Source organism: Lynx canadensis, chromosome B4 (genome assembly GCF_007474595.2).
Source record: "Lynx canadensis isolate LIC74 chromosome B4, mLynCan4.pri.v2, whole genome shotgun sequence".
Lineage (NCBI taxonomy): Eukaryota > Metazoa > Chordata > Mammalia > Carnivora > Felidae > Lynx > Lynx canadensis.
Window position 1 is genome coordinate 79,850,010 of NC_044309.1, and position 15,410 is coordinate 79,865,419.

A 15,410-nucleotide genomic window follows, 5' to 3' on the forward strand; every position below is an offset into this window, starting at 1 on the left:
AGCCATATATGGCTCTGAGTGAATGTTCTAACTACTCTATATCACAATCAATAAGTATATATCTCCTGATACATAATTCTAACGATATACATTTATCTATATAGCTGCTCAGAGATATAAATCTGTCAGGATATCAAATGTCCATAAAACTGGATGGCTGTAAGAGAGCCGTATATTTTCTCATATATAAATCTACTTCTATAACTATTGTATATGCACGAATACAATGGAAATAATTATATTTTCCTCGAGCATAAATCTGTAAATACAAGCACAGCACATTTAGGTATGGTTAGAGATAGAGCAATATTTTCTAGACATCAGTGCCTCCAAACAGGGAGAGTTATAGTGGGGGTTATAAATAAACTCTCCAGATGTGAACAGATCAGTAGAACTAGATGTAAACACGGCTCTAAGCCGGCCTTCTTTTTCTTCTCCTTCAAGATATTCCTGAAGTGAGGTCACCCATGACAGGGTGCAGAGGAGTCTGGCCACTGATATTTGCCCCCCCCCCCCCGCCACCAAGGAGGGTTGGAGGTCGCTAGACTTTGGGGAAACCATACAGGAGTGGGTAGGGGGCGGCCCAGAAGCCCCTGTTGTGTCGGTCCCCGGTGGCTGAGCGCCTGGGCAAGTGGAGAGGCCTAGGGGAGAAAAATGGAGAGTCTGGCTTGAGTCACTTTGCCCCTTCTTAGGTCCCAAATCCTCGCACCAGGGAGGCCGGACCAGGCATCCGAGCCGAGAGGGCAGGAGGGGCACGGAGGCTGGAGAGAAGGGGGCCGCGGGCCGGGCTGGGGACGCCGAGACGGAGCAGGGTCGCCAGCAGGAGCCCGGCCCCGCTCGGCGCCCCCCGTCGCCCCGGGCCGCTTGGAACCCAAGATCCGGCCTCTCCCCGCTCGCCCTGCACTCAGCGCTTCCCCCGATTTCATTTTATTTTATTAGTATTTTGTCCAACTGGTTATCAGTATCCTCCGCCTCGCGTGGTGTTCAAATGCAAGGACGCCCCGGGTTCTCTTGCGAATCTTTGTGTGTGCACCGGTCTTAAAGAAGTGACTCAGTGGCAAGTGTAGTTCTCCGTCCCTTTCAGACCAGATGGGTCACCGGCTGTTGAAAAAGAATCAAAACCTCTGAAAAGGTTTGTGACTTAAATCTTTTAAAAGTTCTCAACGCTTGTTTGTTATGGTCATTTTTTTTCCCTTTTCTTTCCTTTCTCTTTTAAAAAGTTGGCTAATTTGCGTTTTTATATTTCCTCTTTGATTTTTTCTTTCCTTTTTGGGGGATACAATTGTTTTTAAAGGGGGGAGGGTGGTGGTGGTGGTGGTGGATTTCGTTAGACCCGAAACTGTGGGGCGGCTTTCTCTCTGGGCGAGCGCCGTATCCCTACACATGTGACTCCCCACCACACACAATAAATACATAGATAAGATTACCAGAAAATTGTACCTGGAGAAAATGAGGCAGATGTGGAAGGATCCGGGAGCGTGGTCTTCTCTTCTTTTATGGAAATCCGCAGGCTCCAAGACCGCGAGGGAAAATTCAGCGCGCCTCAACCCCTCCCTTCTTCTTCTCCTTTTTTGTTGTTGTTGCTGTTGTGGTGGTTGTTTTTGTTTGTTTGTTTGTTTGTTTGAAAAGCCCCTAGAAAGGGAACTTTCCCTGGGCCTACCGGAAACCGGCCTTGCTCTCCCCTCTCTCTTGCAGGCGGCCATAAATGTTTTTCTGCTTCTGTCCATACCCGGCGGCAGGTCCTCCCCCAGCACCTCTGCGGCCTGACTGGCCGGGACCCCTGGCTCTGGCCATCGCCTCATCCATCTCTGCCCCCTCGTCTGACCCTGTCCGCTTGCTCTTCTCTTTAAAATAGGGGCTCCAGAGACCCCAAAGCCACTAATCACCCCCATATGTGGGGTCCCTCCCCTGATCGCACAAAGCAAAAGCCAGAGTAAAAGAAGCAGGAAAGAGTGGCCTCCTGGCTCTCCCTCTCCTCCTCTGGCCAGAGGACCTTGTCTGGAGAGGGGGTTCCCAAACCCAGCCCCCCGAGGGCATAGGAAGAAGCTAACTTCCTTCCTTCCTTCCTTCCTTCCTTCCTTCCTTCCTTCCTTCCTTCCATCCATCCTTCCTTCCTCCCTCCCTTCCTTCCTTGTCTTCCCCTCAGATGCTGTGATCATGACTCCTTCCCCTGGCCCCTCCTCAAAATATCTCCTCTTGCATTTTATTGTTACCCTGCTAGGGAGGGACTGTTAACTACTGTTTTATTGTTATTTATTATTTATTGTTATTATGACTGTTGTTAGAGATTTGTTCACCGGGTTCAGGGGACAGCAGCCAGGCCCAGAGGGAGGCCTGCTTCTCACACATGCACTTGCGTGCACACACACACCTAGCACACTGCACACTCACAGGTATTATGCCCACAGATATCTGCTAGACGCAGGCCCCGGCCTGGGAGGCAGGAGTCCTCCTACCCCAGCACACAAACACCACACTGCCCACACATCCCAGCAGCATTCAGGGCAACCACCACCCGAGCCCCAGCCCCAGCCCCATGCCGAAACCCACAGACACCGAGCTTGTAAGGAAAGCAAAATACATAAGAACCCACTTGCAGAGATCCCTTCTCTCCCACAACCTGGAGGGGTGAGTCAGGCCTCTGTCTCTTTCCCCCAGTCTCTCTCTCTCTTTCTCTTTTTTTCTCCTTGTTTACAGCTTCAGAGAGCTCAAGGCCCATAAATCTTGAGGGGCCTACAGAGCGCAGAGCACATTTGTATGCATCGTTAGGACTCGCTAATACCTAAGCCCATTAACGAGCGTGTATGCGCGTGGTTTCCGGTGTGTATTAACTTATAGTTAAATTCTGGAGGAAAGGGCATTGTGAATTAACATATACCAAATCCATCACCAGCTTTTGTCATATCATATTAGTCAGCCATGGGTTTGGGGGAGCTGATTACCTCAGTCGGGGTGTACCCACCCTCCAAACTTTCTGGAGCAAGTCTAGGGGTGGGTTTAGGGGAAGGCAAGACACCCCTACCCCAGCCCCGGTCATTCAGATCCCTCAGGCCGGCGGCTGCACACCTGCGGGATGGTGGAGGGGCTGCGCACCAGTTCAGGAGGCCATCGGCGGCGGCGGCGGCGGAGGGTGGCAGGCGAGGGGGAGGCCCTGACGGTGGCGGGCCCAGATTGTGCTGGGGCCACGGGGCTGCTTGGCCCATGGCCGCTGGTCTGTCTGGTTTCGCTTTCGGAGAGAGAGGAGAAAAAAGGCAAGTGGAGTCGCTAAACTTTAATTAAACCGGAGAGAAGACGGTGGGGGGAGGAAAAAAAATAAAAAACGACCTGAGGAGGAGGAGGAGGAGGCCGAAGGCCAAGGAAAGGAAGCGAGGCGGGGCAGGCTCGGAAGCCTGGCGATCTCTGCAAGGGGCTGAAGGCTGGGCTTTCCCCCCACCCCACCTACCCCGCCCTCACCGTGGTTAATTCTAGCCCTCTTAAAAACAGATAAATACCTGAAATTAAAACAATAGAATTTTTAAGGGAAAGGGGGAAAAAAGGAAAAGAAAGACAAGGTAACGAAAAAGAAAATCCTTTCTAATTATGGCCAGGTGTTCTTGGTTCCAATGCTTCAGATCCTATTGGAACCCCAAGGATCTGTATAATTGGGCCCGTATAGACAGAGATGAAAGATGCCAGTTCTAGAGAGAAAAGGGGGAGTGGAAGGTCCATCTCTTGGGGTCCTGTAGAAAATGCCATAGACAAGCTAAATTATTGTGTCCGTGTGGATCCAGTTGCCTATTTAAATACAGCAAGCGGGGCGGGGTGGGGGCGCCGGCCGAGCGGCCGAGCAGCGAGCGGGCGGCGGGAGAGAGAATGTCCCCCCCCGCCCCCCCCCCCTCCTGCGCGCGCGAGAGCAGCTCGGGGCCTCCGGGCGAGGCTCGCGCGGGCTGGGCCGGGCGGGCCGGGGGCCGAGGCCAGGGCCCGGGGCCGGGGGAGGGGAGGCGGGGGCGGGCCCTCCCCGGGCGCTGTGAACTTTAGCTGGGCCGCCGCCTGTCAGCCCCAGAAAGCGTTAAAGGTGCAGCAGCCCGCGCCAGCCTCCGCAGCCGCCTTTGTACGCGTGATTTATGACTTCAATCTTGGTTCACCGAGAGTTCACACGGCTTTCGCTGCTGTTGAAGGTTAAAAGATGGTCTTCGCTTGACAAGTGGGACTATTGAAAATTCCTTCTTCTTCGTTTTTTTTTTTTTTTTTTTTTTAAAGAAGCGAAGAGCGGAGGCTCAGAAGAGAGAAAATTTGGGGGGAGGGGACAGGAGTTGCAGGTGGGGAAAAAATGGTAGATCAGGAAATTTTGTTCCCCTACTTTAGGATTTTTTCGTAGCTAAGATTTTGGAGTACGTTGGGGAGGCGGGTAGAGAATAGGAGGAGCTAGGGAAGGGATTTAATGATCTCTGGAGGCCAAAGGAGTGGCATTTTAAGAGAACGCAAGTCGTGCTTCCACAATTAATTATCTGGATAATTTGGATCACGCCTAACTGATCCCTCTCTTGAGACCAAAAGTGGGGCCAGGGAAGGAGCTTGAAGTGAAGGGTGGATGTGTGGTCCCCATGGCAGTGGGTGCCCCCTGGGTGTGCTGCGCTGACCATCCACCTAGGCCGGAAGCAGATTTTCAAGCACATCCTTGCACCCACAGGTTTGGAAAAGAGTGCTTTAGGTCCGCTTGTGCCAACTCCCTTCATCCTGAGATGTAGCCTCACATGCAGATTTGGTGCAACTGCTGAGGCTGATGGGAAAATCATAGAATTGGGATTGAAAATTCTTTCTAATGCCAGATCCTCTTGGCCACTGGCCACTTGCTCCTTCTTCCTTCTAGAATATTGAAGAAGGTGGTTCCACAGCAGAGATGGTGGTCAAGGGTCTCCTAATGGCCAGAAGATAATAAGGCCCCTTTGTGGTCTAAGGCATTGAATTTGGGGAGAAACAGGAATCTCTCCTTTTCAGATTCCCTGAGAGAGAGGAGATCTGGAGCTGGGAGGGTCTGAGTAGCTCTTTGAGCTTCCTTTAAGAGATTTAAAAAATGGGAACTTGGAATTATGGGTGTTGGAGAGGAGAGCAGCAGGGAGCTGGGTCTGGGGGTGTGTATGCCTCCTTGGCCCTGTTTAGGCCCCACCACCAAGACATCCCATGTAGATGTCTTCTCAGTAGGTCAGGGTCAGCCCCTCGAACCCAGGCCCTGGAGCCAACAGCATCCACACTAGAAGGGGTACTCCCTGTTTCTCTTCCCACCTAGAACTGGAAGACCTTCCACCACCATGAGGCCTCCTAGACAATCCCCATGAGAAAGGAGGAGAGAGAGGGAGAAGAGACACCCATCTTTGTATAAAAAGCAGAACAGGCAGCAGGGGCCAGAGAGACCACAGAAATCCAGGGTCTAGGTTCTGAGGTCCCTTTGGCAGGGTAGAATGGGGAGGAAGTGTGGCCCTGTGTTTAGAAGCATGGGGGGCGGGTAATAGCCATAAGGGGGAACCCACCAAGCAGCTCATGAATCTCTTCCATGTTCTGGTTGGGAAGCAGAGGAATGATCTTCAGGGCCTCTAGAAGTAATGGCCATAATGCAATCCCCTTCCCACCCCCTCCAACTGAATTCCTCCCTGGGAAATAATTTCAGCGGGCTTGTGCTTATCTGCAAGTCTGGAATAATTATGAATTATTAATTCATAATTAAGACCGTTGATTGTGGCCATTGTTCTCCAGTGGGCTCATTTATTTCCTTCTCCTCTGTGAAGCACAGGGCACCCTCTGTTAGCCCCTGCCCTCAGAACAAGCAAACTGAGGCCTGGTCCTCTGGAAGGCAGCCCTTGAACTCGGCCCCTGTGTGGAACGGTTGCCGCATTACCAGTCAGGTCATGTTTGCACCTCACAGAGTGTTTGCGCTCCATTAACCACCACCCACTAACTTCAGATTTCAAAGCGCTTTGTAGGCCTGGCTCCTAGAAAGGTGGAGTGGAGACTGTGAGTGAGACTCCAACGAGAGAAGCAGGTTGGCTGAGCTCTGTGTGGAGACAGGGGGTAAGGCCTGGTGGCAAAGGACACCCAGGTGCGACAATCCAAGTGATCTGGGATCAAGGGTGGGCCTCCTGCCTCCCCTGCCCTAGGACAAGCTGGTCTCCCTCAGCCCTCCGGAGACCCCTGAATACTGGCCCCTCCTTTTCCTGGCCTCCCTTTCCTCCTACCCCACTCCCTTGAGGCCGCAAAGGCTTCAAGATACACCATGCTCTTGGATGTTTGGGGGTGGGGAGTGGGATCTGCCCGTTGTTTCACATCTGTAAGGGCCTAGAGAGGGAGAAAATTGTCTCCTGTGAGATAATTTCCATCCGAATCCCTGCCTGTAGCTCACCTCCCCCTGCACGAAGACATTTTCTTCATCCCCTCTTCCCTCCTTCCCTGCCCTCTGAGAATGCTGACCGGGATAGGGGTGGTGGAGGGGGGGTGGAGGCAGAGGCAGTTCCCAGAGTTGCGTCTAGAGAAAGGCAGAAGGTAGAAAATGAAGGAGGGGGTTCAAACCTCCTATTTCCTGAGAGTTTTAACCTCTGTTCCTCAAACCCGGATCCGCACCCCAATCCAGGGCCTTCCCTCCTCCTTCCCCCAACTCTGCCTCATGGAGGCAACGCCTCCCTCACGCTGTGACTGCCCTGAGAACTTTACTCTGAGAACACCGCCACCTTTCACAGGACGTGTGGGGACCCAGCCCCTGTGACTCGCTCAGTGCCCGCCTGGTCCAGAGGGGACCTGTGGCCCGGCCAGCACATGGCCATTTCATGTCCCAGTGGAGCAGGCCGTGGAGACACCTCAGCTGCCATCCCAGACCTCAGCTGCTCTTTCCCCAAGTCACTCCAGCATCCTTGGTCTCCCCCAAGCCAGGAGGCAGGTAGGAAGCCCCTCTGGAGAGTCCCCGGGAGTTGGCGAGCATATTTTAATTTACTGTCTGATGGCAAATAAAGAGACCTTGGGAAAAAGGGAAGGAGCGACTGCGCCCAGGCGCCCTCCCCACCCGCCCCTCCTCTGGACATTGGCTTTCTCGATGAAACAGTGCGCTGTTGTTCTTGGACAACCATTCCCCACCATCTCCGTTCGAAGGGTTTGAGTTTCACCCTCCGTTCACCCCCATTAATCACCCCGGCCGCTAAACATCACCCAGCCCCCTCTGGCCCTTTCTCTTCTTCTTGCCCTTAGTATTCATGGCGGGCATTCCTCACTGCTGCGTGCCTCACAAAGACCCCTCCTCTGACACAAGGTCCCTCCCCCTCTCCAGCTACCCGGTCCTCGGTGGGCACAACTCACCTTTCCCAGCGTTCTGATTGCCGGCTCCCGCTCCTGAACCCCATCCCCCGGCTTTCTCCACCACCACTGCCCCCTTCCCTCGCCACACCTTCTTCCTCTTGGTACCTCCGGTCATCCCCACACACCCCGGCCCCTCCCCCCACAGCCCTCTTTTCTCCGAGCTCCATCCACATGCCCCCTTCTTGTCTCCCTTGCCTATCCCCTCCCCAAGATGATCCCCAGGCCCTTCCCATACTAGCTTTGAAGCCCTTCCAGCCCGGAGAATCTGGGAGAATCTGTAACAGTGGTTACAGCACAGGCTCTGAGTTCAAATCCCAGAGCCGTCACTTGCCAGTTTGTAGAACCCGAGGCAGATTCCTTCACCTCCCTGAGCCCTCCATAAAATGGACATACCCACTGACCTCACAGAGTTGTGTAGATCCGATTAAATTTTATTTGCATAGATCCGAGCATTCAGCAGGGGCTTGATAAATGGTAGTTATTAGTATTAGAAGCTTCTGGTAAGGGGAATAAAGGATGCTCTTCAGATTCCAATAAAAGTGAAGGGATTGTCCCCTCCACCACCTGAAAGGGAGTGATAAAAATTACATAGTCACACAGAGGAGCAGGGCCCCCTCACCAGGGAGCCATACTCTCCTGTTAGCCCCGGAGGGTCTCATCTGTTGCCGCACATTGGAACCCACTGGGGAGCTTTAAAAAATACTGATGCCCGCGTCCCCCCCTCCAGGGATTCTGATTTGGTTGGCCTGGAGTAGTGCCTAAGCATCTGGTTGGAAAACTCTTCCGGTGATGCTAATGTGCAGCCTGGGGTTGAGGTATGGGCCCTAGGAGGTGATATGGGAGGCGAGAGGCTGCCAGCTGAGAGCTCTTCCAAGTGTGGGCATTTTCGCAGCCTCAGCCCTCATTGCCTCATTGGGGGAGGGTGCCACTTAGCATTGGCTTCTCTGGACACTTCAGAATTTTAGAGACTCTCATCTTTTTCATTTCCTACCATCACTAGGGTTTTGAAAGGGTCCTCCCCAAGAGGAAACAGGGGAATGGACAGATTGACCTCAGAGAGGCCCCTCTGTCCTCAAAACAGCATCCGGTCCCAGACCACCAGTGACAGAGGCAGAGGCAGCCAGTAGGAGAATTTGTAGTTACATAGTAAATGGAATTTCTACCTGGTTGCTACAATAATAGGCCAAGCAATTAGGATACAAGTTTCCAGGATCTTTTCCTATATTTCCAAAAAGATAAATCACCCCCAGGAACAGAATCTGCATATTGTAATTAACTGATAAATATTTCATGCCTGATTCAAACTTTCTCCTCTTCTATTTAATGGCCACAAACTTGAGCACAGAGGAATCAGGGGAGTGAGGAGAGGGAGGGAAGGGAGGCTCCACTTTGGCTTTGGGGGAGGGAGAACCTGTCTCAGCTGCCTCGTTGTTGACTTTCCTCCTGTTCCTTTAAGGAAACATTGCTCACCTGGAGAAAATTGGGTTGCAGGTGGTAGAGGGTGTTGGGCCCCCCCCCCAACCTCCCCCAGGGGAGGCCAGTTTCTGGTGACCCCCCGGGGCACCGGGGGTGGCAGGCTTGGGAGTCCAAGGGCCCACTGTCTGAATACAAGCACCACTTTGCCATTTATTAACCGGTTGGCTTTAGGCCATTTACTTAATTTATCTGAAACTCAGTTTCTTCATCTGTGAAACAGGCGTAGCAATCTTTTCCTTGTGGGACTGCCTGTGCCCAGCACGTTCTCTAATACATGCTATTATTATCAGCAGGAACAACTTATAATAAACAGTCACCCCCCCCAGCACTGTACCCATTCCTTTGCCCTACTCCATCCACCCCAGTGTTGAAGGCACTTAAGCAATTAAATGCTTACCCTGAATGCAGAAAATACGTATCTCATTTAATCAACAGAACAACCCTATGAAAGGAGCGTGTTATTATCCCTATTTATTGTTTGTGCAAATGAGGGAGCTGGGGCTTGTAGAACTTTCTGTCTCACCCAGCTAAGTGGAGAAGAGCACAGACTGTGTGGTTTTACATTGGGGCTCTGCTGTTCAATGAATAGCTGTGGACGCAGCATAAGCTCCTGAAATTAACCGAAGTCTCAGTTTCTACATCTGTAAATTGGAAACATTCATGGTACCTCCCTGGAAGGTCATTGGGAGAGATGCATGTACAGGGCCCAGCTCAGTACTGGCACACAGTAGGCGCCCAGTAAATACTAGCCGGCATCTCCAACATCACCATTGTCATCACCATCACCATCACCATTATACCACCAATGGCATTCCTGGTGTCTCCTGCTCTTTGGTGGTGTTGGGAGGTTAAGTGTGTGTGAGGGTTCTCCACAGGCCACAGAGCAACTCTCTCATTAACTCCCCCACCCCCCACGCACACTTCAGTACCCAGGACTTGGAAAAAAGGACACTAAACAGATTATGACTCCATTTCGGGAATTAAATCAAAACTCAAGACTAACTCAATTTGGTTCCTGACGAGAGAGAAAGGTTAAAAGGGAGTGAGGAGGCGTCTGGGTGTGCTCTCAGAATTGTAATTGGTTCTGGATCCTTGCCCCGGGCCCCTCTGCAGGGCCAGCCCCCCCCCCCCCCGCTCCCCCCCATGGGGATCCCTTGGGTTGAAGGAGTGGAAGAGCCTTAGTACTCTGTGTCACCCGGAAGCGGGTGAGGGGGCTGGGAAATCGTCTGAGAACATTTCCCCAAGAAGGATTCTTTCCTCACAGCCCTGAGTCAGCCTAGCCCTGGATTGAAGGGGATCCCAAGACAGGATAAGGAATGAGGTTTAGGTGAGTGGGCGGGTCTCAGTAGAGTGGAGGAAGGGTCCTGCTCCAGGCAGCCACCTCCCTGGAGAAATGTCGCGCTGCTGGGCTTCTCTTTAAACACACGTTAGCAATGCTGACTGCCATCTCTTACTTTCAGGTATACTTATTAGACACCCCAAAACATTATATGACATGCGGACGTGCATAAACATATGTTCTGTGTGTGGATATCCACCCAGCTCTCATTCCGAGCAGTACATTAGCCTGTATTCTTCTGAGCACTGTGAACTAAAAGTGAAAATCAATTTCAGCTTAAGGGAGACGGTAATTTCCCCCCGTGTTTTCTCCTTGGCTGTTAACACTCTCCATCCAGGCTTGGAAAGACCATTATTTCCTATTATACAGAAGGGGAAACTGAGGCTGGAGACAGATGAGTGAGTGGCTTGTTCAGAATCACAGTTGCAGCGTAGGACCCAAGGATGATTTCAAAACAGAAACCGAGGTCTCCGCGGGAGAGAGGGCAGGGAGAGACCCCATCTCAGCCCTGACCCGGAGGCCGCAGGCCTATCCAAAGCCAGGTGGGTTGGGGGCCCCCGCGCCTTGGAGGAGGGACTCCCGGGCTAGCCAAACAGCCGGCCTCGGGCGAGAGCGTCGCCAGCGCGTCCTCATTCCGCGATTACTGTCAGGGGACCATCCATCAGCGCCGCCCGGGACGCTCAGCCCAGACTGCCCGCCGCCCGCCGGGGTCTCTCCAGATCGCATTAGCGAGGGGAGAGGGCGCGCTTTGGCACCACTTCGGGGAGGGGGACCTGGGCAGGCCCCAAGGCTGCTCTGGGACCCCCCCTCCTCCCAGCTCCCGCCCTGGAGCCTAAGGGCGCTGAAGGGGGTGCTAGAACCAGCCAGGGGCAGGGAGGGGAGCCCCAATACGGAGGCTCCGGGGAGGGGGCCAGGGCATGCTGGGAGGAATGGCCAGAAGCAGAAAGAGAAACACCTGTAAAGGGCGAAACAGGAGCAAGTTGGCTGGCGCGGGTGTGGGGGAGGCACTGAGCAGGGGTGCAGAGAATGGGAGAGAATTCATGGGAGAGAAGGGTTTTACTCGGGGGGGGGGGGAGGAGAATTTGGAAAAAAGAAGAGAGCAATCAAACAGGTTGCTGGGAACCTTAGGGATAAGCTAGGGCAGCCCCCTCACATTACACATGGAGAAACAGAGGCTCAAATGGGGGGAGCCCGTATCCAAGGCCGACTCCAGCTGCTGGCTGGCCTAGCTTTTGGCCCCCAGGCTCATTTATTCAGTCAACACATGAGTTTTGAGTGTCTGCATTCTGCTGGGCACCAGGGCTGCCTAAAGGATGCAGGACCAGCTCCTGCCTTCCAGAAGCTGCAGTCTATCCTGGGCAGGGGGAAGGGGCCTGACCACCCAGAGGAGCTCCCTCACCTGCAGCCAGGAGGGGTTCTAGGAGCCCCACCTCTTCTGGCCTTTCCACCCCCCCTTGCCCTCTGCTGCTCTGCATCCATTCTCATGGCCTGTGGCAGCTCCATAGAGGAACCCCTTCCTTCACGCTCCATGGGGCTCTCCAGGAGCTGAGACAGGTGCTTGGAAGTTTGGCCAACTTCTTTTGCCTCCCGTGGTCCACAGACTAGACCTGAAAGCAAGACCCTTATTCCTTGCTCAGTTAGTCTTCTGGGGATGGGCGACATCCCACAGTAACCGTGAGATCAAAGCAGGCTGTGGTAGGCAGGACTGAGGAACTTGTCCATGAAGCACTTCCAGGTTCCACAGTCTGGAATCATTTTTTGCTGGGACTCTAAAGCAGCTGTCCTTTCCTGAGGGCGGGGCTGGCAGCATCTTCCAGGGAAGGACTTGCCCTCCTCAGTCAGATTCTCCAGTGCCCGGTGTGAGGCTTTGTGCAGTTTGAGAGAACCTGGTCCCTGTCCGTGGGGTTTGTGCTCTAGACACAGATGAGCTGACATGTCCCTGGCTTCCCCACAGTCCCTGCGACATCATGGCATCCCCAAATCCTTTGCCCGCTCAGGTCATCTCCTTCCTCCTGCCTCCAGGGGACCTGAGTGGTTCCATCGAACCCCTCACGAAACCTCTCTCCTTAAGCCTGTTCCCAACAAACAGGATATGTCTCCCTCCTTCCCCATTGTCCAGCATCATCGCTTTGACTTGACTTGGGATTTTGTCGTGACCAAGGCCGAAGCGGCACAACTTTTCCACAAACATCCCTCCCTCCAAGTCATACTCACCCAATCTTCAATGGCCAGGCAGCGAGTGGGGACAATCTCTCTCCAAGAGCTCTGGAAACTTCTCTTTCCTCTATCTGAAACAAGCTCTCTTTTATGCTCTGAGGTTGTGGTGGTTGTTTGACAGAAGGGACCAGCTTTCATCCACAGCCCAGGTTAGATTTAGAGGGAGGCATATGTGAGAGTTTCCAGTCCAGAATCTTTGCCTCTGTGCCAGTCCCCAAGGCGGTGTGAGGCTCAGGAAGGGAGAGAAATGAGCAGAGGAGGACATGAGCAGATTATCAGGGATGGGGCCCCCAGAGGGCAAGAGAGGTGGACACTCTTCAAGTTCCAGACCAAAGACCCACAGGCGAATTTCAGCATTATTCCTTACTGCAGGCAAAGTGAGGCCCTCGGGATCTAGTCCAGTGGAAACGCCTGGGAAAAAGGCTATTGTTGCAGCCCCTGACACTTTCTCCAGAGGAGGATGTCAGGAGCGGTGTTGGAAGCTGAGAGGTTGGGCATAGACTGAAGAAATTCTTCCAGGGGCATGTAGACGAGGACGTAGAGCGTCCAGCCCAGCAAAGCATCCAAGGAAGGAGGCCTTGGCAATAACTCTCTGTGTCTCTGTACTAATTCCACACATATTGTCTCGCGTGATCCTCGGTGCTGGGTTCAGCGCCTGGCACAGAATACACGCTTGTTGTACAAATGGATGAATGAGGAGCCGTGGGAGGAAGGTCACGCTCCGCGCTCATAGATGAAGAAACAGAGGCACAGAAAGGTTAAATGACTGGCTCAGGGTCACATGTCTTGTCACGGGCAGGGCTGAATTGCAGTGGAGAGCCACTTTGGTGGTCGGGAGAGGTGGAGAGGAGGGAGGCAGGAAGGGAAGGAATAAACTATCAGATGCACATGGAGGGGAGTGGGGCACAGAAGAGAGCTCCATAAAGATGCAACACTCTGAGAAAGATAGCATTTAAGACCACGCACCTTTTCAGATGCCTCTTTGGAGGGAGGGGGTGGTGGTGCCTGGGTGGCTCAGTAGGTTAAGCGTTGGACTTTGGCTCAGGTCATGATCTTGCTGTTTGTGAGTTTGAGCCCTGGGTCGGGCTCTGTGCTGATAGCTCAGAGCCTGGATCCTGCTTTGGATTCTGTGTCTCCCTCTCTCTCTGCCCCTGCCCTGCCTGCATTCTGTCTCTTTCTCTCTCAAAAATCAATAAACGTTAAAAAAAAAATCGTTAAAAAAAGGATGCCTCTTTGAAGGCTGATCTGTAGCATATGCACAGCCTTGCAAACAACATGGACAGGTCAAGGGGGAGAACAGACCACTGAAGACCAAGAGAGAAAGCTGACCCTGTCAGCTTTCCAGAGTCTGGACACCTGGCCACAGGCCTTTGCTAGCCCCTAAATGCTGTGTGACATCAGACCAGCCACACCCCTCTCTGGCCCTCTAGAGAACGGAGATACCAGATGAGGAGGAGGGTGCAGAGGGGACGGAAGGGCCAGGTCAGCGTCCTCAGCGTAGCCATCACAGGCATTAGGTTCCCGCTTCCCTGGATCTATTCTTTGTTGCTGCTGTGGTTGTTTTGTCCCGTTTTAATTATTTTATGTCTTTTGAATAGGAAATACATGTACGTGGTTGAAAACTCAAAAGGCACCAAAAGTGATACAGTGACAAGTAAGTCTCCCTCCCAGGCCACCCGGGTCCTGTCTCCATTATTACCACACCAACCACTATCTTGTATCCGTCTCCAAAGATACTTTCTACCTCGCCTGGCTTGTCCCCTGAAGTCACCGCAAAGCTGAGCTGAGCACTGGGGATTTGAGGAGAAGTGCTAAAGGCCTGCATGTGGACCGGTGGGGTCTGGGGCACCAAATGCTGTCAGTCTCCCCTCCCATGCCCTAGGAGCTTGGAAGCCTTGCAGGTGACAGGGAGGGGTGGGGCCGGGCAGAGGCAGAAGCTGCTCAAGGGCCTGGCCTTCCACCCTGCCATCCCATGGTCTCTCTCACAGGCCTGCAGGGCCCTCGGCATCAGCCTAGCCTGCTCGGGATCCCCAGCGCACAAGGCTCCACACCTTCCCTCTACCACCTGTTACACGATTGGCAAGTCTTTCTTGATGCCTCGCTCCACTTCCTTCTACTCCAGGTGCAGCCCGGGACCTTTTATTTTGCCCTCAGGGGGGGGGGGGGGGATCCTCCTCTTGGAGATGGTGACTTGGTTCCCTCCCCCGCCCCACGTACGCAATCAGCCACCCTCTCCCCACCTTGAAGGCCTCTGAACTCCTGGCCCAGCCGTTACTGCCAACCACGTCATGCTTGCTTGGCACATCCCTTCGGTATTATTAGCCCAAATTACACTTTGGCCGTGGAGATGAGGAAATCCCAACCCAAAGCCAAGTCTTCCAGCAGGGGGTAAATCCAGGCCAGTCCCTTTGGCAACTGAATCTCTCCTTTTTGGGCGATGCGCTGGCCCAATCTTGCACCATACCCATCACCTTGACTCCCAGATCCTCACACATGGCCCGTAGTGAGATAAGGCCCAAGTTAACCCCACACCTGGGATGGCCTCCCCCTGTCTTCCTCTCCAAACCCTCCCCTGGTTAACCTCATCCTTCATATTTACTCACTAAGCAATTATTGAGCACTATTCCAGGTCCTTGGGATGCATCAGTGAACAAAACAGAGAAAGACCCCTGCCTCTGTGGAGCTTACATTTTAGCAGAAGAGACAGATAATACACAATATATTTATTAAATAGGTAAACCATATTGTATATTAGAAGGTGATAAGGGTATGGAAAAAAAAAAACAGATCAGGGTCGGGATGCCGGGCGGGGGCGGGGGGCGGCTCAGTTGGCTAAGCATCCGACTTCAGCTCAGGTCATGATCTTGCCGTCTGTGGGTTCGAGCCCTGCATCGGGGTCTGTGCTGATAGCTCAGAGCCTGGAGTCTGCTTCAGATTCTGTATCTCCCTCTCTCTCTGCCCCTCCCCCACTCATGCTCTGTCACTCTGTCTCTCAAAAATAAATAAATGTTGGGGCACCTGGGTGGCTCAGTCGGTTAGGTGTCCGACTTTGGCTCAGGTC

At 53.1% G+C, this 15,410-nt stretch overlaps 1 long non-coding RNA gene across 2 annotated transcripts; it reads left to right on the forward strand.

The window, feature by feature from the left end:
• Positions 1 to 1,068: 1,068 nt before the first annotated feature.
• Positions 1,069 to 15,087, forward strand: LOC115519073. 2 transcript variants are annotated; one of them, XR_003970389.1, is made up of 3 exons: positions 1,069 to 1,132; positions 13,948 to 14,003; positions 14,338 to 15,087. It is a non-coding gene; the product is annotated as an uncharacterized LOC115519073 (long non-coding RNA). The 2 variants fall into 2 exon arrangements; XR_003970388.2 differs by lacking the exon at positions 14,338 to 15,087 and adding an exon at positions 14,083 to 14,282.
• The last annotated feature ends 323 nt before the right edge of the window (positions 15,088 to 15,410 follow it).